The sequence below is a fragment of the Myotis myotis genome, unplaced genomic scaffold (assembly GCF_014108235.1).
Source record: "Myotis myotis isolate mMyoMyo1 unplaced genomic scaffold, mMyoMyo1.p scaffold_m19_p_10, whole genome shotgun sequence".
Taxonomy (NCBI): domain Eukaryota; kingdom Metazoa; phylum Chordata; class Mammalia; order Chiroptera; family Vespertilionidae; genus Myotis; species Myotis myotis.
The window spans coordinates 2,818,275-2,842,759 of record NW_023416314.1 but is presented as its reverse complement, the minus strand read 5'-3'; the positions used below and the strand labels follow the sequence as shown (position 1 = coordinate 2,842,759).

Sequence of the window (24,485 nt, the reverse complement as noted above, 5' to 3'; positions counted from 1 at the left end):
AGCAGCTGGGGTATCTCTAAGGGGAACATCGCTGCACCTTCTCAGGAGAAGCCCTGAGCCCCGGTGTCCTGAGCACCTGAAGCTCTCCGTGGCATCCGCCATAGCTCAGGAGCTTAGAGGTGGGCCAGGCGGCGACGCAGGTGAGCGGCAGTATTGCTGCCTCGCCGTGGGTCGTGTAAGGCGGACAGGGGCATGGGGATAAGCAGGATGAATCCAATCCCTTCCCAGCAGCCCAGAATGAAGCCCCCCCACCGCCCCCAGACATAAAGACAAAGGGACCCTGTTAGCAACAATAGTGCGTCTCAGCTATGCCATGAGCGGTGGTCAATATCCCATGGGGGGATCGCTTCCCCCCTCAGCGTTCTCCCCAGGCCCACATGGCACTGCAGCCCTTTCAGCTCCTTCTCTATGGTTACCCTTTAACAGCGCAAACCCCAAATTTTTGGCACCAGAGTTATTGTCTTTCCCTTCCCCACCTTACTCCTCCTCTTTACTCCCCAGCTTCTCAGAAGGCCTCCCACAGCCCGGGCTTCATGCTTCTCAACATATTACATTTTTCCCCAGTTGTTTGTTCACTGGTTGACCTCCCCTACCAGACTATGGATCCCTCAGATAGGCTATTGCCTTAGTCATCCTGAGGTTCCAGCAAGACAGGCTAGAAATCACCCCACACTGGGCTCTGGCTGGAGGTCCTGGCAGCCCTCCTGGGGCCCTGGCCCGGGACCTGCTGTGCCATCCCCCCAGAGAGCCCAGGATATGGAAGGTTCCCAGTGGGGATAAGGAGTGGGCCCCAGATCTGCCCTGCGGCCCTTCTCCATCTCTATCCTCAAGCTGAGCCTGTTGGATTTCAGGGCCAAGGATAACATGGGAAAGAAAGATGGCACCCCCAGTGGCCCACCAGAGGGCCATCTCCCATCACAGATCAGGCAATTGGTCCTGATGGGCAGCTGAGAGTGACGGTCAGAAGTCCATGCAGAGTCAGCTTTTGCCCAGGTGTCTGTCCAGAGGCATCAGGGACCATGATCCCAGTTAAGGTCAAGGGCAGCTTTGTTTCTAGGTGAGAATAGAGACTTAGATCTTGGCAGAGTGACCCATGAATAAAAGATGCTCGATCCATGCATGTTGAATGAACCAAGGCAGAATGAATGAAGCCCCCACTCTCACCTGAGACCAGGCTGAGAGCCTCTGTGGGGCTGCAGCACCCAGGGAAGGGGAGCTCGGCCCCGGATGCCCAGAGCATGCCAAGGGCTGTGCCAAAACGGCTTATCGGGAAATCAATAAGGAGGCGGCCCCGCCTGGGCAGGCTGATGCGCTGCACACAGGCCTCCTGCAAACACAATCACCTCCTCCGTTATTAATGGGTCCCGCTCGCTGCCTCTTCATTAGTGCTCAAATATCAACAGAGAACCGTTTGCTCACTCTGGGCGCCTGCTCAGGCCGAGCAAATTTGGACAGGGCTAGTCAAACAGGGAGCTTGTTGTTGGGCTAATGACAGAGCCCAGTGTAAAGTTTAGCAGCGGCAGACGCAGGCAGAGAGGGCACCAGCCGGCACTGTCCCCAGGAGTGGCCCAGCGAGGGCTGTGAGGAGGGGCGGTGCCCCGGAGAAGTGGCTGTCCTGAGCCCCAGGCCACACAGCCATGTCCTCCATGGGAACCTTGCTGGATCCCTTCCACTGTGTGTGCAGTCATGACCTCTTCAAATCTTCACATTGATCCTGGCAACTGGCCTGGCAGGAATTGCAAGGCAACGTGGAGTAGTGGCTGAGGCCCTGGCTTAACAGCTAGACAGAGCACAGGGCCAAGTCCGTGCGCAGCTGTGTGGCTAGGTACCAATTAGTTGGCCCAAGCGCTTCATCCCCGGACTCCTCTTGTGTAGGTAAGAAGACTGAGGTTTGGACGGATGCGAGACTCTCATCAAGGTTATGTGCTTAGGAGGTGGCACAGCCAGACTGCAGCCCATTGCTTGCAACTTCAGGTCCAGGATGCTGTCCTCTGCATCTCCCAGGTCTCTCTACTGCGATGTGCACCCCCCCAACTACAGCCCGAGCTGCCCTGCTTGCTCAGCTTGGACCAGCCCAGCTGACCTACCCCTGAAGGGCCCTCCATGGCCCACCCCTGGCACTTGCTCTGTGCATGTCTGCATCGCTGTTCTCTGTATCTCTGGTGGACTGTCAACTGAGAGTGGGGACCTTCGAGGCTCACCCAGTCCTGGCCTCTCAGAAAGTGCCGTTCCTTCCTGGGGTCTCCCCAGAACAATCCTCTGGGCTCTGTGAGGGAGGAGCCTTGTAAACTTCCCCCAGGCCTGAGTCCTAGGTCCCTCCTCCCAGTGGCCCAGGCTTGGGGAAGGCTTGCACAGGACACAGACACTGTGTTTTCCGGGACTCACACACACCCTGCGGCCTTGCTGTGCTCACTCGTTCATCTGCTTTCTTAACCTCGGCTAATGCAGATGTCGCCCCAGGGTGGCTCTTCTGGGTTTCTTTCTCACCAGTCACCAGGAATCTGAACAGTCACCCACTTAATGTCTTCTCCGCGGGGCATCACAGGCTCTCCAGCTGCACCAGAGGCCACCAAGAAGGACCACTCCTGTGGTCACAGAATCGGGGCTGCAGGGGGAGGGCAGGGAGCGGAAGATCCTGCTGTCAGGACGGCACCTCCATCGTCCTGCCAGGCCCACCATCACTCCCTGTGCCTGCTGCAGACAGTTCCCATGCATCGCTGGTGTCATGGCACCTCCATGCTAGGCCCTCGGGATGCCACGCAGGAAGCCTTGTCTGCAGGAGGGCTGTCGGCTGCGCAGGCGCACGGTGAGCACACACAGTGGTCAGAGCTAAGCTGCCCACCAGAGCGGCCCCGAAAGAAGGAAGAGAGAGAAACCTGGTTCTGTCTGGGAGTGGGAATCTTCAGAGAGTGTGACTACCTGAGCACACGCTGGAGGAATGACTCCGTTTCCAGTCAAGAACGAGAAGGGCCTTCCCGGTCATGCTAACAGCACGTGCAGACAGGCATGGAAGAGCACACACAATCAGGGACGCTGAGATGGGACCAGTTCTTGACAATCCTGTGTCCCACACTAGGGCACTTGGGTAGAGAGCTTACAATTCGTTCACTCAGCCACCATTTGAATGGTCTCCATGACAAGGAGCTAACTCCCTCGTGTGCCCATGTGTCCCATGTCACAGTGTCCCTGCACTGAAGCAGTGCTTCTCCTCCTTCATGACCTACGCCAGCCCCTGGACACGTCACCACTCAGTCCACAGAGCACTTACTGAGCGCCCACTGTATACTATACACACATGACAAGAAAGCCAATCCCTGGGGAAGGATGAGCACTACCCGTACAAACCAACGCAGAGCAGAGCCCCTCACGCCGTTCCCCAGGCACACGCTCACACACAGGCCCCCGTGAGGCTCTTTGTCTCCACCATCGTGGGTAGTGGATGTACTTGCAGGGCCACGGCCCCATACCCGGGCCTGCCACTGTCGTGGACACCAGCCAGTTCCCTTGCACAGGACACAGACACTGTATTTTCCGGGACCTCACACACACCCTTGCGGCCTTGCTGTACTCACTCGTTCATCTGCTTTTTTAACCTCAGCTAATGCAGATGTCACCCCAGGGTGGCTCGTCTGGGTTTCTTTCCAGCAGGAAAGGAATTTTGAAGCTTGAATCATTTGAATCTGTGGCACTGAAAGGTCTCCTGACCAGAAGGAACAGGAAAATGTCACTGGCTGATGGAAACAATTTTAACGGGAAATGCCACCTTCTAATGATCATACCTTTTGCTGCAGCTGCCAGCAAAACGGCACTTAGCTCTCTCCTGGGGGCCAGGCTCTGATCAAACAGTTCTGTACCTCCTTCTGCCCCCCTTCCCCCCAGAACCATGCATTTCAGGCCATCATGGGCCTCCTGGCAAAGAGCGAGCACCCCCTGGAGGCCTTGCACTGGCCTCCCTCACTCTCTCACTCTCTGACCCTTGGGTGGGGCAAGGGGTTCCTGCTCCATCCACTTCAAATGAGGTCCTGGAGTGAGGGGTCCCTGGGGGCTCCCATAGCACACAATGCCTCCCCTGTCACTACACCCCGCTCTGTGTAGGCGTCTCCTCTTTATCTCCTTTCTCCTCTCCAGACTGAGCTGCACATAGAGGAGAGGGATCACGCCCATCCTGCTCACTGCTGTGTCCTCAGGTCTAGCACAGGACAGGTCTAGCACACAGTAGGCATTCTATAATGAACAGATGGAGAATAATGGATGAAGGAAGAAAGAAACCATACCCCTCTTCTGCTGGTCAAAGGAGAACATTTCTGCTTTTCTCCAGACTGCTCTGGTCCAAAGAGGTCCCCCAGAGTGCACTCAGGTGTTTGTGTGTGTGTGTGTGTGTGTGTGTGTGTGTGTGTGTGCGCGCGCACGAACTCACGCACTCGCACGCTGTCTCATCCAAAGCCATCCCGGGTGGTTGTTCCTGTCCTAAAAACCTTCCAAGTCCCCCACCCCAGGCCAGTGGGGAGCTCTAGCACCTCGTGTGGCCACCCAGGCTGACCTCACCTCTCCGCCCAGCACCCCACCCCACAGACACTCAGTCCAGCCCTGAGCATGTCACATCTCACACTCCGGGCTCTCTACCAGGGATGCCCTTCACCCTTTGAAATCCTGTTTATCCTTCCATCTCTAGTCTAAGAACACATCCCCTGGGAGACAGGATTCTAAAACGCCCCTCCCCTGACCATTCCTTCAAACACTAACCCAGGTGCCACTGTCGGGAGCTCTGCTTATGTATTTCAAGTCTCAAATCAGTGACCTTAAGAGAAGAGGCGATGCAGGTGGACTGACCTCAGCCTTTGAAAGCAGAGCTCCTCCTGCTGGTCACAGAGGGCAGTCGGGGCAGTGGAAGCAGAGAAGGATTTGGCCCGGATACTGGGCACAAAGGTGGCAGAGGCCCAGGGGAGAGGACCCCAGAGCAGCCTCTGGGAACCACAGCGACCGCCAGCAAACCTTCAGCAAGAACCTCAGTCTGACAGCAGCCAATAGCGCATGAGCGTAGAAGTGGGTTTCCCCCCAGAGCCCCCAGGTGAGACTTCCCCCTGTGAGTGCTGAGCCAGGCCAGACTCTGGCCTCGGGAACAGGGGCATCAGAAGCGTGATGCATGGGATCTTGTGCGTTTTTTCACCATTTTGTTTTTTAATTGTAAATTGTGGTAAAATACACATGACAAGAATTACCATCGTAGCCATTTCTAAAGTTCAGGTGAGCACTGGTACGGACATTGACCCTGTACTTCCTCCCTTCTTGCCACACGGGAGCCCAGCAGGCACTGGCACCAGTTCCCGTCCCCCCTCGTCCCCCCCATAGCAGGTGGCCATGAACGCTCTGTCTCTCGGCATCAGCATTGTCGGAACTGCTTGGTTTGTGCCATTTGTGCAATGAGAGAAGAGCAATCGCCTCCTCTCCGAAGCCTTTGCTGGCGCCTGTGCTGAGGCTCCTGCCTTCCCCGATCGGCTCCCACTGTCCCCCCTGAAGCCCAGAGCCCAGCCGGGGGCAGCATTAGTGCCCATGTCCCCATGGGTGGGCAGGACTTGAAGGTCCCTTGAGAGTGGGAACAGGAATGTATTCACAATTGGTTCCCCGTGGTGCCTGCTATCATAATAACTAATAAAATGGCAGTTACCATGTATGCATTTGTTAGCATCTATTGCATTCTGTAGTAAGTCCTTAGGTAAGCCTCACTAAAAAACACCAACGTGTTCATAATGAAAATCATGACAATAACTCACCACCTGCTGGCTTCCAGGCTAAGTATCCTATATGTATTCTTTCATTTAAACCTCACTGCCTTATGAGGTCAAAATTATTATTATCCCGTTTTAGAGACGAGAAGAAAGACTCAGAGAGGGTAAAAAGAACAGCACCAACTCGCCAGGATCACGCAGCCAGTACCTGGAAACCGCGTGCTCACCTCGGGCTGAGCTCATGGAATCGCACAGGGGACTGAGACAGCAGGGCTGGTCTTGCCTGGTTCCATCGGCCTCTGCGCTGGGAGCCACATGGCACTCGTCCTGGGAGAGTGAGCAGGACTCCGTGAGGGTGCCAGGGCACCGCAGGGTGAAGCCACGGTCAGAAGCTGAAATGGGCACAGTCGTTTCAAACCAGGGGGGAAAGGTAGGGGGAAACTGAGGAAGGGCACCCAATCTCCATTCCTCTTCTTCCGTCAGGGAAGCTCCTCGTTTAACTCCGTGACATGTTAGGCTCCCAAATAAGGTTCCAACCAGAGTCCCACTGCTACACACGGTCTGGGAACCACTAAGTCCTTGCCAGCCTTTCAGCATAAAGATAAAGACTCAGAAAGAGTCTCGCCCAAGTTCACCCAACCTTTCTGTGGTCAAACGGAGACTAGACCCATCTCTCCTGTCTCCTCGGATGAGGGGAGGGTCCCCCAGTGGACCAGCAAGACCCCTAGATTCCCGGGCTTCTGCTGCTGGCCCAGGAGACCGAGGGCCCACTGGCCTGGGAGTCAACACGGGTGCCAGTCTCAACTCCATCCCCAGCCATTGCGTGACCTGAGGCAACTCACTTTCCCTCCTTGGGCCTCCGGTTCCCAGCTCTGAAGTGAGGGTGTAGGCGGGGTACCTCCACATGCTTCTCCGCAACGCAGGAGGCTGTGGTTCTGTGCTCCTGGAAGGCCCCCAGCAGCACCTCAGCCTCCCTTGCAGCTCTGGCCAGGGGCACCCCGCCCCCACTCGGAAACGGCGGGGGGGGGGGTCGGGGGGGGGGGGGGGGGGGGGGGGGAGACAGAAACACAGAGCAGCTTCCGGGGAGAGTGAAGCCAGGTGCAGAGGCCGGGCTGCGGGCGGAGTCGGCCGGAGGCAGTGATTTAATAAGGGCCCACTTGGAAATGATATCGCCCCAAATAATATAATAAACCCTAATTTACTCACATTTATCTCCCAGGGTTTTTGGGGGGAAGCATAATCTCGCCTGCTCTACAGTGATGGATTAGTGCAATGGAAACTCCACTGGGAAATAAAAAAATACATCTTGTAGTTTTTGACATGTTATTATTCAGTGTTATCTCGTATGCCTCCTTCCAGGCCCATTACTCATGTTCACTGTTTCCCTTCCCTTCTTAAAAACCAGGGCTGCCAGCACGTGCCTCCCTCTCCATTTGCCTGAGCATCGCCTGTGTTAGGCTTTCCTGGGCTGGGGGGGGGGGGGGGGGGGACGGGGACGGGGAGGCCATCCTTCCGGAAGATTCCTCAGGGGATAATGGCCACTGCAGTGGTCTGTGGTGGGCACCTCCCCTCTCCTTTCTGCAGCTGGAATCAGAGCTGTGCCTGCCCTTCTCCAGGAGCCAACCTGGCCCCTGACCTCTAAAGGGGCACTGGAGCCCCTAGCCTCTGACCTCCAGGGCTGAGCTTGCTAAGGGGTTAAGGGTAGGAAACTCTCAAGCAAGAAAAGGACACAGATTACCTCTAGGAACCTGAGGGCAGCCAGTACAGCAAGGACTCGCAAGGAGGTGGGGAGCAAAGGACAGGGGGGGTTCTGGGTCTTTCCGTGACTTCCCATTCTCTCTCCCTCTCCTTCCCTCCATCTCTCTCTCACTCTCTCTCTCCCTCCCTCCCCCTCTCCCTTTCCCTATTCCTCTCTCTCTCCCTCTCCCTCTCCCTCTCCCTCTCTTTCTCTCTCCCTCTTCCTCTCCCTCTCCCTCTCCCTCTCCCTCTCTCTCCCTGTCTCTCTCCCTCTCCCCCTCTCTGTTCCTCTCCCTCTCCTCTTTCCCCCTCTCCCTCTCTCTCTCTCTCTCTCTCTCCCTCTCCCTCTCCCTCTCCCTCTCCCTCTCCCTCTCCCTCTCCCTCTCTCTCCCTGTCTCTCTCCCTCTCCCCCTCTCTGTTCCTCTCCCTCTCCTCTTTCCCCCTCTCTCCCCTCTCCCTGCCTCTGTGAATCTATTTCTCATGTCTTTCCCTAGAGACTGGCTTTCTTTATATGATTCAAATGGGCCACCCCAGTTCCTGTTCTCCATCATCTCCCAGATGCAGCATCCCACCAACTGTGCCCTGACTCCCCAATTCCAGAAGAGAGACTCTGAGTGTCCCAGCGTGGGCCAGGAACCCACCCCGGCCCAGGCAGCCACGGGCATGGAGTGAGGGGAGGGTGTGGTTGAGGCTATGTGGTATTTTCATGGCAGTCAGGCCCAAGGCTTCAGGGGACAATTCTGCAGGAAGGGGTGCACACCGGGTAGGCTCTCTAAGGGGTGACTGCTGCTATGTAACCCCTCTAAGGCTGTTGCTTCCTTATCTGTAAAATGGGGATGGCGACAGAAGGAAATAAGGCATGAAAGAAAAGGTGCTCTGTGAAGGGGGCTGGGCTAGCAGTCAGCCCTTCAGGCCTCCCAGTTTCTGCCGGAACACCCTCCCTGTGAGAAGAAGCAGGCAGCCCCCTGGGATCTAAGCAAGGCCAGGCCACTGAGGGCCGCAGGGGGGCCACCTGGGTGGTCCGTGCTGCTTCCCCAGCCACCTGAAGGCCACGGTTGCAAACCTGCCTCCCCAGGAGAAGGAAGGAAGGAAGGAAGGAAGGAAGGAAGGAAGGAAGGAAGGAAGGAAGGAAGGAAGGAAGACGGAAGGCCTGTAGCACCCTGGAGAGGCCACGCATAATTGCTAATAAGCAGGTGTGACCAAGTCTTAATAATAATCAGTTACCAGCTGAGAACTTGTCCACGCCAGGGTCTAATGCAGGGGTGGGCAAACTTTGACTCGAGGGCCACAATGGGTTCTTAAACTGGACCGGAGGGCCAGAACAAAAGCATGGATGGAGTGTTTGTGTGAACTAATATAAATTCAAAGTAAACATCATTACATAAAAGGGTATGGTCTTTTTTTTTTTAGTTTTATTCATTTCAAATGGGCCGGATCTGGCCCGCGGGCAATAGTTTGCCCACGGCTGGTCTAATGGTTCCTCAGCAGATTCAACCTTGAAGAGGTAGTGCCTCACATGCCCTGGTGCCCATGCGGAGCCTGTGTCCTGCCTGCTGATGGCAGGAAACTGCAAGCAGAGCCCCAAGAGAACCTGGGGCCTCTCCCCTACCTGGGGTTCCAGGCACAAAACCTCCCCAGGCTGTGCCCTGCACGCCCTGTCACTGCCCGGGAGCTGGCCTCCGCCCGCACAGGTATCTGCAGGAGGTCCTACTTGGCTGAGATCCTTTGGATCTGAAAGAAGTCAAGCTCCCAGGTCGAGAAAACCCCTTTGAAGTCCCCTTGCTCTTCTCCTCCACTGACACTCTGCGGCCCTCGCCACCACCTGCTCGCTAGACCTCACCCCTCATGGACACTTGGGATAAACAGACGCCTCTGTAACTCTTTGCACTGACTGAGGCCATTCGTATTTCTCCTCTTATTTCACACAACTTATGGGGTGGATTTTGTTCATCCCATTTTGCTGCTGAAAAATGTCACCTTCGGAGAAGCTGATGAATTTGCCCAAGATCACACAGCTATGAGCAATATTCTCACCTGCGTCTACCTTCTCCAGAGCCTGTGCTCTTTAGAGAAACCCTCCCAATTGCATTGACCAGCCTCCCCTTGGCCTGACTCTCCCCTACCCTGAGAAGCTGACCTGGGCCCACAGCTTCATCTGAGGTGCAGGAGAAGTGGCTCTTTTTTAAATTTTTTTTTTTATTTTATTGCTTAAAGTATTACAAAGGGTATTACATATGTGTCCTTCCCCCCCCCCCCCTTGACAATCCCCTGGCCTCCCCTACCCCCCAGTGTCTTATGTCCATTGGTTATGCTTATATGCATGCATACAAGTCCTTTGGTTGATCTTTTACCCTCCTCCCTCCTGCCCCCCAACCCTCCCCGGCCTTCCCGCTGCAGTTTGACAGTTTGTTTGAGCAGCTCTGCCTCTGTATCTATTATTGTTCATAAGTTTATAATGGTCTTTATTATCCATGAATGAGTGAGATCATGTGGTATTTTTCCTTCATTGACTGGCTTATTTCACTTAGCATAATGCTCTCCAGTTCCATCCATGATGTTGCAAATGGTAAGAGTTCCTTCCTTTTTAGAGCAGCGTAGTATTCCATCGTGTAGATGTACCACAGTTTTCTAATCCATTCATCTACTGATGGGCATTTAGGCTGTTTCCAGATCTTAGCTATGGTGAATTGTGCTGCTATGAACATATGGGTGCATATATCCTTTCTGATTGGTGTTTCTGGTTTCTTGGGATATATTCCTAGAAGAGGGACCACAGGGTCAAATGGGAGTTCCATTTTTAGTTTTTTGAGGAAACTCCATACTGTCTTCCACAGTGGCTGCACCAGTCTGCATTCCCACCAGCAGTGCACGAGTGTTCCTTTTTCTCCACATCCTCTCCAGCACTTGTCGTTTGTTGATTTGTTGATGATAGCCAGTCTGACAGGTGTGAGATGGTACCTCATTGTTGTTTTGATTTGCATCTCTTGGATGATTAGTGACTTTGAGCATGTTTTCATATGTCTCTTGGCTTTCTGAATGTCCTCTTTTGAAAGGTGTCTATTTAGATCCTTTGCCCATTTTTTGATTGGATTGTTTATCTTCCTTTTGTTAAGTTGTATGAGTTCCCTATAAATTTTGGAGATTAGGCCCTTATCAGATATGACATTGGCAAATATGTTTTCCCACACAGTGGGTTTTCTTGTTGTTTTGTTGGTGGTTTCTTTTGCTGTGCAGAGGCTTTTTATTTTGATGTAGTCCCATTTATTCATTTTCTCTTTAGTTTCAAGTGCCCTAGGAGCTGTATCAGTGAAGAAATTGCTTCGGCATATGTCTGAGATTTTGTTGCCTTTGGATTCTTCTAGAATTTTTATGGTTTCCTGTCGTACATTTAAGTCCTTTATCCATTTTGAGTTTATTTTTGTGTATGGTGTAAGTTGGTGGTCTAGTTTCATTTTCTTGCATATATCTGTCCAATTTTCCCAGCACCATTTATTGAAGAGACTATCTTGACTCCATTGTATGTTCTTGCCTCCTTTGTCAAATATTAATTGAGCATATTGGTTCGGGCCAATTTCTGGGCTCTCTATTCTATTCCATTGATCTATATGTCTATTCTTGTGCCAGTACCAGGCAGTTTTGAGAACAGTGGCTTTGTAATACAGCTTGATATCTGGTATTGAGATCCCACATACTTTGTTCTTTCTCAGGATTGCTGCAGCTATTCAGGGTCTTTTTTTATTCCAGATGAATTTTTGGAGAGTTCGTTCTAGATCTGTGAAGTATGCCATTGGTATTTTAATGGGAAGTGCGTTGAATTTATAGATTGCTTTGGGTAGTATGGACATTTTAATGATGTTGATTCTACCAATCCATGAACACGGTATGTTCTTCCATCTCTTTATGTCTTCCTCTATCTCTTTTTTCAACGTCCTGCATTTTTCTGAGTAGAGGTCTTTAACCTCTTTAGTTAAGTTTATTCCTAGGTAGCTTAATCTTTTTGGTGCGATGGTAAATGGGATTGTTTTTTTAGTCTCTGAGAAGTGGCTCTTGACATGAAATTGAAAGACCTGGACTCCTCAAGTGGCAGTTATGCTCCTACTACCCACATAATCTTGGGCAAGCTGTTTAACCCTCCTCATGCCTCAGTTTTCTCCTCTGAGAAATGGTAAGAATATTTTCTACTTCACAGAATTTTTAGGAGGGATCAAAAGACCTAGCCAGCTGGAAGTCGTCATCATCATCATCATCATCATCATCATCGTTCTTGGCCTTCAGATACCGTCCTATGATGGCCAGCCAACAGCATGTGTGTGGATAAAAGTGCAAGCAGGTCCTTCATACATTTCCGTGCATATTAGTGATATGTGTATCCATGTGCCTTCCTCTCTCCCCTGGTGTCTCCTTGCGTGAATGTGTCTTTGTGTGACCACTTTCATGAACAGATTTCTCAGTAATGGAGAATTCACTGACCAATATTTTCACCCCATCCTGACCCCAACACAGGTCCCAGCCAGAGGCAAAATTATGACGCTGTCTTCAGTGACCTGCTCAGGACCTCCAATGCTATCCCTCAGAAGCCAGAGGCGCTTTATTCTGGCACACTCCCAGCCCATTGCAACCCCCACCCCTTCAAGATGTACCTCACCTGTGCTGTATCTCCTCTCAGCTAATATATCTGCATTTATAGGCTCTTTAAAGCTTCTCTCAGCCTCTCAAAGGTAGGATGGCCTGGAGCCTCTCTGAAACAGGGATTAATTTATTAATCCCTTCTGCTTGAGCAGTCCTATCTCCAAATACAACAGTCATGGGCCAGCCTGGTGGTTTGTGAGCTCAAGTTCATTGGTACCCCAAATTGCATCATCTTAGAAATACTAATGCCACTCCATAGCCCTGGATTCCACCACCTTATCTATTGGAGTAGTGGGTCTTGAGCAGTCCTTAGATCCTGTCCAAGGTGCTGATGTTTCTCTTGGTTGGCATAGTCTCCTTGTGTGTAACCAGTACTCCCTCCAACAATAGGGCCCATGAACACAGAGCCTCGGAGAGTGGATCAAGGTGGAAAAGGCACATTTCCTAGGTAAGCTTCAATATTTACCTCTGTAAACAGGGATAAGAATAATGACTCGCAATAGTCATTGTGAGAATTACATGTGTTGCCTCCTGCACACCCCCACCGGAATCGAACCCTGACCTCCTGGTTCATAGGTCAACACTCAACCATTGAGCCATGCTGACTGGGCAACACACTTGCTTGTACTAAATTTCTCCAACACACAGTTTCTTCTCTCATAAAGGGAAGTCAGTAACCCCCTCCTGGAGTTTCTTTGGGATGGAATTTTTCAGTTTGTAAATAGCAGGCACTAGATGAGTGATGGCGAACTTATGACACACGTGTCAGAGGTGACACACGAACTCATTTTTTTTGTTGATTTTTCTTTGTTAAATGGCATTTAAATATATAAAATAAATATCAAAAATATAAGTCTTTGTTTTACTATGGTTGCAAATATCAAAAAATTTCTCTATGTGACACGGCACCAGAGTTAAGTTAGTGTTTTCCAAAATGCTGGCATGCTGAGCTCAAAAGGTTCGCCATCACTGGCCTAGATAGTAGGTGTGGCCCTGTCCTTTTCACACTCTGCATTTCCCCTCCATCGAGTCCCTTTCCTAATGTCCCTGGCCTTCAGTCTTCTCCCCGGAAATTCTGTCTCCCTTATGTCAGACTGGGTTGGATTCTCCTAGAAGAATTTCTGGTCAGGCCTCTATCTTCACCCTCATTAGGGACCGAGTCTTTTGAGAAGGGTTACCCTGACTTCTTTGCAGGGAGTGGCCGGTCAGAAAGCTGGCTCCAGGGCAGTCTGAGCTTCCTCATCCATGAGAGACAGAAGAGCTGTAATTGCCTGGCATCACCTCCCCTTACCTTCTAAGTAAGCTCCCTTCTCATCTGGGCAGTGCTCCCCTCTCTCTTGGCTGCTCTCTGCCATTGGCATGGCCTCTCCCACCCAAGACAGCCCCTCAGGCCCCAACAGCCTCAGCTTTCCCCCAGCATCTGGCCTCATCCTTTGCTCTCTGCTTTCCTCTTCCTGTCTCTTCCTCTCATGTAAAACCCCAGTCTTGTTTCTAATGCAGAAATGGAATTATCTACAAGGATTTGAAAGGACAAATGTGCAGGGAGCCAAATGGCACTAGGATCTCCTCTTTCCCTTTGATAAATTCCTTGGCTGATCCAGCAGTCTTTCAATTAGGTGGATTAAACTGTAACGGCGAGCTCTAGGAGGGAGGGAGGAGCTGCTTGGGGAAGACAATAAGTTCTGTCAGAATGAGCTCATGGCTCCAAAGAGGGAGTCCCCTCTCCAGGAGGTGGACTGCACCTCTTATTATGCCCAGCACTTTACAGCTTGAAACATCTTGTTCATCCTCTGTATCTCATTTGCTCTTAACAGAACACTAGCTATTTTATCAATAATAAAACTGAGGCTTAGAGAGTAAATGACCCAAAGTCACACAACAGAGCCTTAGCTTGACCCTGGCAATCAGGGTGCTCCTGTGGCTCCCTGCCCTGTCCAGGCTCCCAGCTGCCCCATCACACAAGACACAAAAGTCCCCGGGAGCTGGGAGAGCAGAGAGCTCAGCAGCTGCCCCATCCTTAGACACGCATGACTGCGTTTGGGCAGGTGACTCCATTAGACTTGAGAAAATGAAGTGCCTGTTCTGTAGCCTCCAAAGGCAGCAAAGCCTTAGACTCCAGAGTTTTCCAGACTTCAGTACCAGGGGGAGGTCATGGCTGGTTGAAGGGTGCTATACGGGCTACAAGGTTCAGTAGGTGATGTTGACATGAAGGAGGGTTTTTCAAGGGGCTCCACCTAGGTCTTTTCCAGTGAGACTTCTGCACAGAACATGGTCCCTTGGACGCAGATGACTGGGACTGATAAAATAGCAATGCTGTCTCTTGGTCCCTTCATCATGCCCCCCACATGCCCCACCCTCCATGCTCCACCACTGGCTCCCTTTTGGCAGTAAGGGACCGTCTGAGAGGTACTATGGAGTTTCCTGCAGAAGATTAGGTCTAAATGGTTCAGAAAATGGGACTCTTGCTATTACTCACCCTCACTACCACTCCAACCAACCAGGAGGCCAGTGGCTGCAGCAATGCCCTCAACCTCTCCACTGTGGCCCTCTCCTCCAGAGTCAGCTCGAAGGGAGGGTGGCCTTTGGTTTGGTCCTGAGGACACAAGTGAAAGTATGCTCCTGGGTCCCTGGTCCAGAAGAAGGAATTGCAGAATCACACACGGGCCCAGACTTAGGTCCTGGCAAAAGTCTGACACCTTAAAATCAGAATGCTGTCAGGCTCACACTAAGTCAACCTGGAAATGCATCCAACCAACCTCTCACACTACCCATGTGGAAACTGAGGCTCAGAGACAGAGGTGACTCTCCAGGGCCAAATGGTGAAATCATTAAAGATCTAGGAATAGCACCCCACTCTCCCAACATCTAGTCATGGACCCTTCCCATGCCTCCTTATAATGGGTCAAGCTGCTGCGCTCTGGGAGGAGTGACTTAGCCAGTGCCTAAGAGTGGCCCTAGAAGATTGAGAAATCCCCTAAATGTGGTCATTGGTTAAGAACTTTAAAGTACTCTTTATTATATATAAGACATCTTCCAGAATTGCCAGGTTGCCTTGTGCTTAAATGTATCATTAGTCATTAAGCATCTTATTGTATGCAGAGTGGTAGAGTAGATATTGTGGGACCCAGGAGAATAGAGGGGGGAGGATGCATTTCCAGTCACCCTGAAGCTTACTGCAAGATGAACATATATTCACGCCGCAAGCATTCATTGAGATCCCACAAGGCACGTTGAGGGGTTAATATGAATAAGATAATATGATGAATAAGATTCCTGTCTTCCAGAAGCTTCCATTCTAGTGGATAAGCAGAGCTTACTAGTTTATGACATGCTGGAAGCTTTTCCATGTGCTTTACCTGTATTATCTCATATCATCTGCACAAGATCTGTAAATGCTCACTTTATGGATAAGGAAATACATCCAGAAAAGTTAAGAAACATACTCAAGGTCACCTGTCACTTAGCCACGCTGGAATTTGAACCCTGGTAGCTCAACTTCAAAGGCTGTGTACTTTTACTTGCTTTATTACTGCATTAGGTTAGTGTGAAAAGGTTCCAAAGGACATATATCTTCCCAAAAGTGACTGTGCAAACTGCCTGCACCAAAGCTGGTGGTACACACCCACCTTCATTCCCAGGGCCCCAGTGACCAGCATCTCTGTAATCTATAGGCCGATGGGATTCAAATGTGGATTCAAGTCTCTCTGGCCCTGCGACATTCCATCCTGGTAGTGAGTTACTGTTTTAATTGAGACTTCACTTAGGTAGAACTCATTGCCTCAAGTGCAAAAGATTCCAGACACCCCAAATCCAAGGTCAAGTTTGGCCCAAGCCAGCTCTCTCTCCTGGTTCCTCTGACTGCAGTTGTAGAGTGACAGGAGGCTGCAAGCAGTCCCCTGAGAGAGAGGCCATCCCTCCTGAAAGACAAATGGCCTTGTATTCTGTGGAGACGGCCCTGATGCTCTGTGGCCTTTGGATTAGTGAGTGAGAGCAGTGCCCTGACAGGTCAGTGCTGTCAGCAGAGAGGATGGGGTTGGTGAGCAAGCAAGGGACCCAGGTGGGGAGAGGTGACCCTGTCACTGAAGAGGAGCCAGCCTGTGACAGCAGTTTAGCAGCTCTAACGAGCAGCCCCGCTCCCCCACATCAACGCTGACATCTCTGTTTGCTCAGGCAGCAGCGGTCTAGGCCCTGCCTCCTCCCATCCAGTCTGCCTGCAGCCGCTGCCAAATGAATGGCTGCGTAACAGTGAGAGGGACAGCTGAGAACAAACCCCGGGGTTGGGACCCTCAGGGGGGACTTCGGCACAGTTGCATGGGCCCTGGATTTGGCAGAGATAGGAAGTGGGGGTCACCTTGGTAAGCTGACATTTACCAAGGACCTACTATGTGTGGGTCCCAGGCCAGTCTACTTTGGGAATTTGGGAATGAACAAGACTAATCCAGTCCTAAAAGGACCCTAGTTGATAAACAGCAGAGATAGAAATAATATCAGGTAAACCCTAAGAGCCACAAACAACTTACTATGGGAGTACAGAGGAGAGACCATCACTCCTAGCTCAGAAGCAGTGGGAAGACTTCATGGAGGAAGCAACTTTTAGCTCGGCCTTGAATGACAGGTAGGGTTTTGACAGGCAGGAGAACCACTGGAGCCACAGAAGAGAGGCAGAGCAGTGTGGGGTCGATGGAGATTCAAGGGATCAACCGGCTAAACCTTAGGACATAGGAGGTGTGACTAAAAAGGTGAGTGGAGACCCAGAGATGAAAGGTCTTGGATACCAGAAGAAGCCATTTGTTCTTTATTGAGAAGAATGGGGTCTCTTGAAGACATTAGATCTGGATAATGATGTAGATAATGGGGGCTCCAAGGGGAGAGATAGCCAGGAGCCGCAGGAGGTGTGTTGGAGGAGAGCTCACTGGAGTCACCACCCCCTAGAGGCTGTGGGAAACAAAGACGAGCATGTGTAGGGTTAGGTATGGCGATGCAACAGAAACCCAAGGTAAAGTGTTTGACCTAAAAGAGGCCTGGAGGAAGCCAGTCCGGGAGGGCATGGCCGCTCCAGACTTAACATGAACCCAGGGCTCTTCTCTTTCTGTTCTAACATCCCAGCATGTGGTTTCCATCCCCAAGGTCACGTCATTAATCAAAGTAGCTGCTGAAGCTTCTTCCATCCTTGTACCCTTTAAGAATGGGGAGAGGGCAGAGATCTCCCTCTGAGGCAGCTCCCTTTAAGGAACCCTCACACCTTCTCTTAGAACACTTACTCTTATATCGCATTGTCCAGAACTTAGGCATGTGGCCAATACCAGCTGCAAAGGACGATGGGAAATAGCGTCTCTGTTGTCACTAGGAGAAATGAGATGGTCAGTGGAGGGCAGCCAGTAGTCTCTGGCCCAGGGAATTGAAGAGGACGCTGGGCTGTGAGCGCTGGGGCCCAGGGCGGTTATGAACCCAGGAACAATAAAAGGGGAGTTCAAAGAAAGAGGAGATTTGTGGTGAATAGGAGCCTGGTTCTGATGCCAGGGGTCCCTGTTCCATATGCAGCCAGGGACTCCTATGGCCTCCCCGATGGTTAGCCTTAACATAACCCCCTCCTCAGAGGGCGAGTGGTGATGAGAGGATGGGAACGAGGAGCTGGGAGATGAGGAAACATTAGCCAGGGCTGAGAGAAGAGGCTCGGCCTCGTCCTGTGAAAAGGGGTAGGGTCGCTGGCTAATACTAGTTGTGTATGTCAAGAGCTTCCTGGCAACAGGAAGAAACCAGGAAATGCAACTGTGTGGCCAGAGTCATAGATGGAGGCAAGTACAGTGCACGGATGGGAAGCTTTCCCTAGAGGGGCCTGCAGCACAGCACGCTCCCATGCCTGACAGGGAACCCACAGAACAGGCGAACAAAGTTCCTGTCCCAGGTAGGCCTACCAGCGCTCGCCTCTGATCTCACCACCCCACAGGCCACCCCCGTGGGAGAGCTGGAGACCCGGGAAGGAGAGGCCTGGGGACCTGTTTCCAATCTCCTCTCCCTCCTTCACTGCAGCGGAGGGTGTGGGCCCACAGGGGGAACCCCAGCGACGGTGTTCTTGGTGTACCAGTGGGTGTAATGAACACCGCCCACTCTCCAGTTCTCATTCGGATCAGCTGCTTCCTTTTCCAAATGTGCTCTCATCTTTCACCTCAGCAGCCTGTCTTTCAACAGGAACCCCAAACGCCTGACGGGGGTGGGAAACAGGTTTCACCTCTCCAGCTAGCGCCCTGGATTGTCAGTGGCTACTGGGAGCGGTGGAGAATTCCCAGGACGCTTCTTGACTCAGTGGGAAAAAGTGCTATAATCCACTTTTTAAAATATACTTTTATTGATTTCAGAGAGGAAGGGAGAGAGAGAAATAGAAGCATCAATGATGAGAGAGAATCAATGATGGGCTGGCTCTTGCATGTCCCCCACTGGGGATCGAGCCCACAACCGGGCATGTGCCCTGACCGGGAATTGAACCATGACCTCCTGGTTCATAGGCCGATGCTCCACCACTGAGCCACGCCGGCCAGGCATATGTCAGTTCCAATGTCTGCATGGGGAAGGAAGTGGGGAGGGTTAGAGGGACAAATCCAGCTAAGTGCCGCCCCTGGTTTAGCACAACCAGGTACGTAATACGTGTGTTAAATTGCACGTCAGCTCTGGAAGCCCTTTCTCTCGGTGACCGCCTCCCCGACCTGGGTCTGAGAGGACCGCATAGTGCTCTGTCCCAAACCACAGGCTGGACTAGAAGGACTTGGTGGACTGTGAGGTGCAGGGTTCTTGGTAGGCAGCTCACATTTGTCTCTGAGATTCTCTTCCCGCAGCCGCCGCTCTGATCCCTCAGCTCAGAAATCCCTGTCAGTCTGAGAAGGCCTGAGGCCAGCAAGGGGGGTTCTAGGAGGAGTGAGAGAGGAGGTGCAGAGAGAGGAAGGGGTCTGTTCCCTAAAACTCTAGGTGGAGTCAAGCAACTCTGGGAGCTCGAATCTTGAGGGTCCCTGAGGAAGACTCTCCTAGGACTGGCCAACTCCTGTGCCCAGGTCCAGCCTGAAGGCCCTATTAAAGGGAGTGGCCAGGTTTTCCCCAAACCCTTCCCTAGCAGGCACCCGTAGCGTCGGGTCCGCAGGGTGCTGCTCCTCAGCTTGATGGGGTTTCTGGGCGCCCCACCGTCCGGGAGTCAGGCTGGTGCTCCTTGGTAACTCCCCACCCTGCGACCTTGGCCACAGAGAGGGGATCCCACAGAGCGGGATCGCCCATCCGAGGAGCCAGTGACTCCCAAGCCCGGCCCTTCAGTGATCTGTGTGCATCATTAATCTCCCACAATCCCAGCTGCCCCCACTGTTTAATGACCTGCCACTTGGGGGCCGCTCTTGCTCTCACTGAGGCTGCAGCTCAGGCTAGCCCACCCCCTCCACTCCCTCGCTTGGGCAAAACTCTGACTGCCACCACACAGGCCACTGGTCACTGGTCACCAGCACTGCGGTTCCTCCAAACCAGCTCTGCCCGCTGAGGCCAGAGAGGCTGGACCTGGACTGTGGCAGGAGGAAGACCCCGCAGCCCTGGTCCCAGAGGGCCGGCATCCTGCCTTGCGGCATCAGGATTCACCAGAGGGTCTTCTGGGATCTTCACCTTCACCTTGAAGACCTGGTTCCTGGAGGTAACACCCACAGAAACATCCCCACCTCGGTGCCTGCAACCCTGAAGTGTCTGACTCTCAAGCCAGTTCACGCCCAGCCTCCAGCACCAGTTTAAGGCTCCAGAAGCTTTTGCTCCAGGAAAGTGCAAATGGCCCTTCAACTCTGAGAGGTCCATAATGGGAAGCGTCAAGTTCTCTGTTTCTATTATGGATGCCTTTTTGCATCTGTGAGCTGAACTGCTTTGCCCTCTGTTTATTTCAACTACAGTGAGGTGGCTCAGCCACTTAAGAATGTGCCTGCCACCCTAGCTGGTTTGGCTCACTGGATAGAGGGTCGGCCTGGGGACTGAGGGGTCCCAGGTTTGATTCTGGTCAAGGGCATGTACCTTGGTTGCAGGCACATCCCCAGTAGGGGGTGTGCAGGAGGCAGCTGATCGATGCTTCTCTCTCATCAATGTTTCTAACTCTCTATCCCTCTCACTTCCTCTCTGTAAAAAAATCAATAAAATATATTAAAAAAAAAAAAAGAATGTGCCTGCCCATCAAGGGGTCTGGGCCCCACAGACAATTCCCCAAACAATTCCACCCCTGCCTCACCCGAGGTCCAAGTCCAGTGTTAGAATTGCAGTTCAGCTCTAGCTGGTTTGGCTTAGTGGGTAGAGTGTCAGCTTGTGGACTGAAGGGTCCCGGTTTGATTCCCAGTCAGGGCACATACCTGGGTTGTACCTCGATCCCCATTTTGGGCCTGCAGGAGGCAGCCGATCAATGATTCTTTTTCATCACTGATGTTTCTCTCTCTCTCTCTCCCTCTCTCTTCCTCTCTGAAACCAATAAAAATATTTTTAAAGGAATTACAGTTCAAAGCAAACAAGATTGATGATGTGGTAGATCATCAGACTGAAGATGCAGAAAAGGCAACAGGAAAGTCTCCTCTCAGTTGGGTGTGGCTTAATCAACACGACCAGGAGTTGAGAGACCTGGGGTATCGGAAGCATGCCTTCCACACGCTCATTAGCCACGGCGCGGGCTCCATAAGGATGTGCAGACCCGGGAGCGCCCCGTGTAGTCCTACCCGACAGAGCTGCCGTCGCTAGTGCTACTACTTGTTTCTACAATAAAGCCTTGTCTGCTTCGCTCCGGACTGTGCACAGCGTCCGGGACGCGCACCAGCTGCTTCTCCATGAGTCACCCTCCTGGCTGACGGCAGTGACTTCCATGATTTGAAAGGAGAACTAGGTGAATACGTCCAAAAACACCTCCCTAGAGAAAGTAAATAACAAGAAACAAAGCGTGAGGGATCACTGGAGGAAGAGTGACTGGCGCGGCCCATGCAGCAGGAGCCCTGGTGCCCTGAGCAGCCACTGAAGTGCTGGCTGCCACTTGGGAGGACCAGCCGCGGCCCTGTGCCCAGTGCTGGCCACATCAGTGCGGACACGCTGGCCTACAGCTCCCCCCCGGGGTGCGCGGAGGGTCAGGGGGGCTGCCCTTCAAATGGGGCCTGGCTCCCCTCTCTGAGCTCGGAGGACCGGAAGGAGCTCAGTCACCTGCGACGGCTGGAGGGTTGTTTCCGTGGACTTGGGCAGTATGACTGTGGCAGGGAATCCGGGCGGAGGGAACGTAGACAATTCCTTTGGGATTTGGGCGTGTGGAGTAAACTCTTCTGGTCCCTTGCTCTGGAGTTGGACACATTTCCAGGAAAAGGCGACATGGTTCTCCTGAAGGCCAGGACACCGTGGCACAGAGCTCCCTGAGGCCGGCACGCATTTGGTTGGATGAATATGAGGAGCAGTATTTTTCCCTAAGACCTGATCTGGCCCTAACCATTTGGCTCAGTGAATAGAGCATCGGCCTGGGGACTGAAGGGTCCCAGGTTCGATTCCAGTCAAGGGCACATGCCCAGGTTGTGGGCTTGATCCCCAGTAGGGGGCATGCAGGAGGCAGCCAATCAATGATTCTCTCTCATCATTGATGTTTCTATCTCTCTCTCTCTCTTCTTTCCTCTCTGAAATCATTAAAAACATATATTTTGTAAAACTCTGATCTGAGGACAAGAAGCTATGGAAATGTCAGTGAGCGTGCCGAATTGAGGAAGAAGTTAGATTGTAAATCACTTAAGTGGTTTCTGGATAGCATTACCCAGAAATGCAGATATCTTTGCCCACTGTCAAACCCCAGCAACCTATGTTTATCAACAGAGGCCAAAGCGCCCCGATGTGCTTCGACATGGAAGGCTCTATCACCTACAGACCAACAAGGTCCTGTGGCCCCGGGCCACCCAAGTCGGAAGGGACCTCTTAAGGCATGTGACTTTAGTGACCCAAATCAGATCTGCATTTATAACAAAGAGTCTGAACTGGTGTTAAGTAGTCTCCATTGCCTGGATATGTCGGAAACTCAATCATCAGACCCACCATGACTCATGAAGTGCCACAGGTCAGGAGGATCCCAGCAGTGGGCCTTTGGGGAGAGTAATCAGCTGTCCCAGGTGTCCGTTGGACAGTGCCTGAGAGTGGCTGATCCACTGAGTCACAACGGCTACATTGCTATGGCGATCTGTGATACTCCTCTCAGCAATGGCATTTGGAAGGCTAAGGTGAATGTCATGGCTGGAATGGTGATTCATCACGCCTGTCCTGCTATGGGGACACCACGGGAGATGAGCAGAGATGAGAGCAGGTACACTGTCCATATTGGAGCACCAAGTGAGCATCAGGTGAAGTATGTCACCAAGACGGTAAGATTGTTTCTAGGCTGCTGCTAAGGAATCTCTTGCTTATGGTAAGAAACCAGAATAGAGTTTTTATACAGAGTCAGGTTTATAGAGAAGAATAAAACCCAGGAAATTGCTAGGTCTATTCAAATTAGTTCATGCTTCTTTTTAATCCTCTTTAATAATGGAATGGTGTTTATCTGATGAGGAATTTGTCATGATTTCCTTCTTAGAAGATTTCAAAGCAGACAGTCAATTTTAAACAAACTGATTGAATCCACATGACTTTTAGCTTCAGAAGGCATCATTTATAAGATCATATTTAAGAGGCAGTTAACTGTGATAAATTATTTTGATGAATTATGGTACTATCAACATTTAAAATAACTGATCCTTTTAATTATTTACCTAAAAAAATGAACTGCCACTTGTCGCAATAAAATCAGCACTTCATGAGAATTTCAGCAAGGATGGACAGACAGGGGAAGGAAAGAGGCAACGGGCGCAGGTGGCAGGGAGGCCCCAGGGGAACACCAGGGATGCTGGGCAAGGAGGCTGTAAGACTCATCCCTGCAGGTGGGGAACAGCGTCCGATCTGCACCGGCAAGTGAATCACAGCACGCCTGGCACTCTGGGCAGCCCCAGCCCCAAGCAGGGTCCTAACGACCACCTCAGACCAGGGTGCCAGCAGTTCCTACACTGTGCACGTCAGGCCGGGTTTGATCCGAGCCAGCCTGCTTTACGTGATTATTTTCCTGATTGTGAATGGCACAGGCAGCATGGGGATGGGGTTTTCCAGGCTCAGCTGCCAGCCTTGGGGGCTCATCCGATACCAGGCTACTACCTCCTGATTACTTGACTTGGCAGTCAACCCACTCTGAGCTGCGCATCAGCAGCAGGAAGGCTGAGTGGGGAAGCTGGGGCTTGAGATTGCACTTGTCAATCACATGTCACAACAAAGGTGTACTGCGGGCTCCATCCCTGGCTCTGGAGATGGGGAAGGGTGGTCGGGGAGGGTGAAGTTGGGGGTCTCTGCTCTAATCTCAGGGATGGAGAGGTCCCCACAGTTAGTCATCCAATTTGAGGCTCAAAAAGAAAACTGAGGGATAAAGAGGTGAAGGGACTTGCCCAAGGTCACTATCTTAGTCCCTTCAGGATGTTATAACAAACTACTGAAGAGTGGGCAGGATCTAGCCATTGGTGTCAATGGGGTGTTAAAGTCCCCTACTATGACTATATTACTGTTGATCTCTCCCTTTATGTTCATCAAGATTTGCTTTATAAATTTAGGTGGTCCTATGTTGAGTACATAAATGTTTACAAGGATTATAGCTTCTTGTTGGAACAATCTCTTTATCATTGTGTCTCCTTTTTTAATATGTTTTTATTTATTTTAGAGAGGGGGGAGGGGGAGAGAGAGAGAAAGAGAGAGAGAAGCATCGATGTGAGAGAAAGAGAGACATCAATCAGTTGCCTCCTGCATGTACCCCAACCAGGGATTGAACCCACAACCTGGGCATTGGCCCCAACCAGGAATTGAGCTTTTGGCACACAGGATGATGCTCAACCAACTGAGCCACCCTGGTGAAGGCCTTGTTTGTCTCTTATTATACTTTGCTTTAAAGTCTAATTTGTCTGATGTAAGTATTGCTACCCCAGCTTTTTTGTATCTTTGTTTCCATTGCATGAAATATATTTTTCAATCTTTTACTTTCAGTCTGTGTGTGTCTTTTGTTCTGAGTTGGTCTCTTGTAGACAGCATATATATGTGGGTCTCATTTTCATATCCATTTAGCTACCCTATGGCTTTTTATTGGAGCATTTAATCCATTTACATTTAAAGTGGTTATTGATATGTATGTACTTTTTGCCATTTTATTCTTGTAATACTGGTTTGGTGGTAGTAAACTCCTTTAGATATTTTTTTGTCTAGAAAGCTCTTTATTTTTTCTTCAATTTTAAATAAGAGCCTTGCTTGGTAGTATAGTCTTGGATGCCAATCCCTTCCGGCTTGAAATGTTTCTGTTGAGAAATCAACTGACAG

General features: G+C 51.4%; 1 pseudogene; it reads left to right on the top strand.

The window, feature by feature from the left end:
* LOC118664103 overlaps positions 1 to 22,323 on the top strand; it is a 64,144-nt pseudogene extending 41,821 nt beyond the window's left edge.
* The last annotated feature ends 2,162 nt before the right edge of the window (positions 22,324 to 24,485 follow it).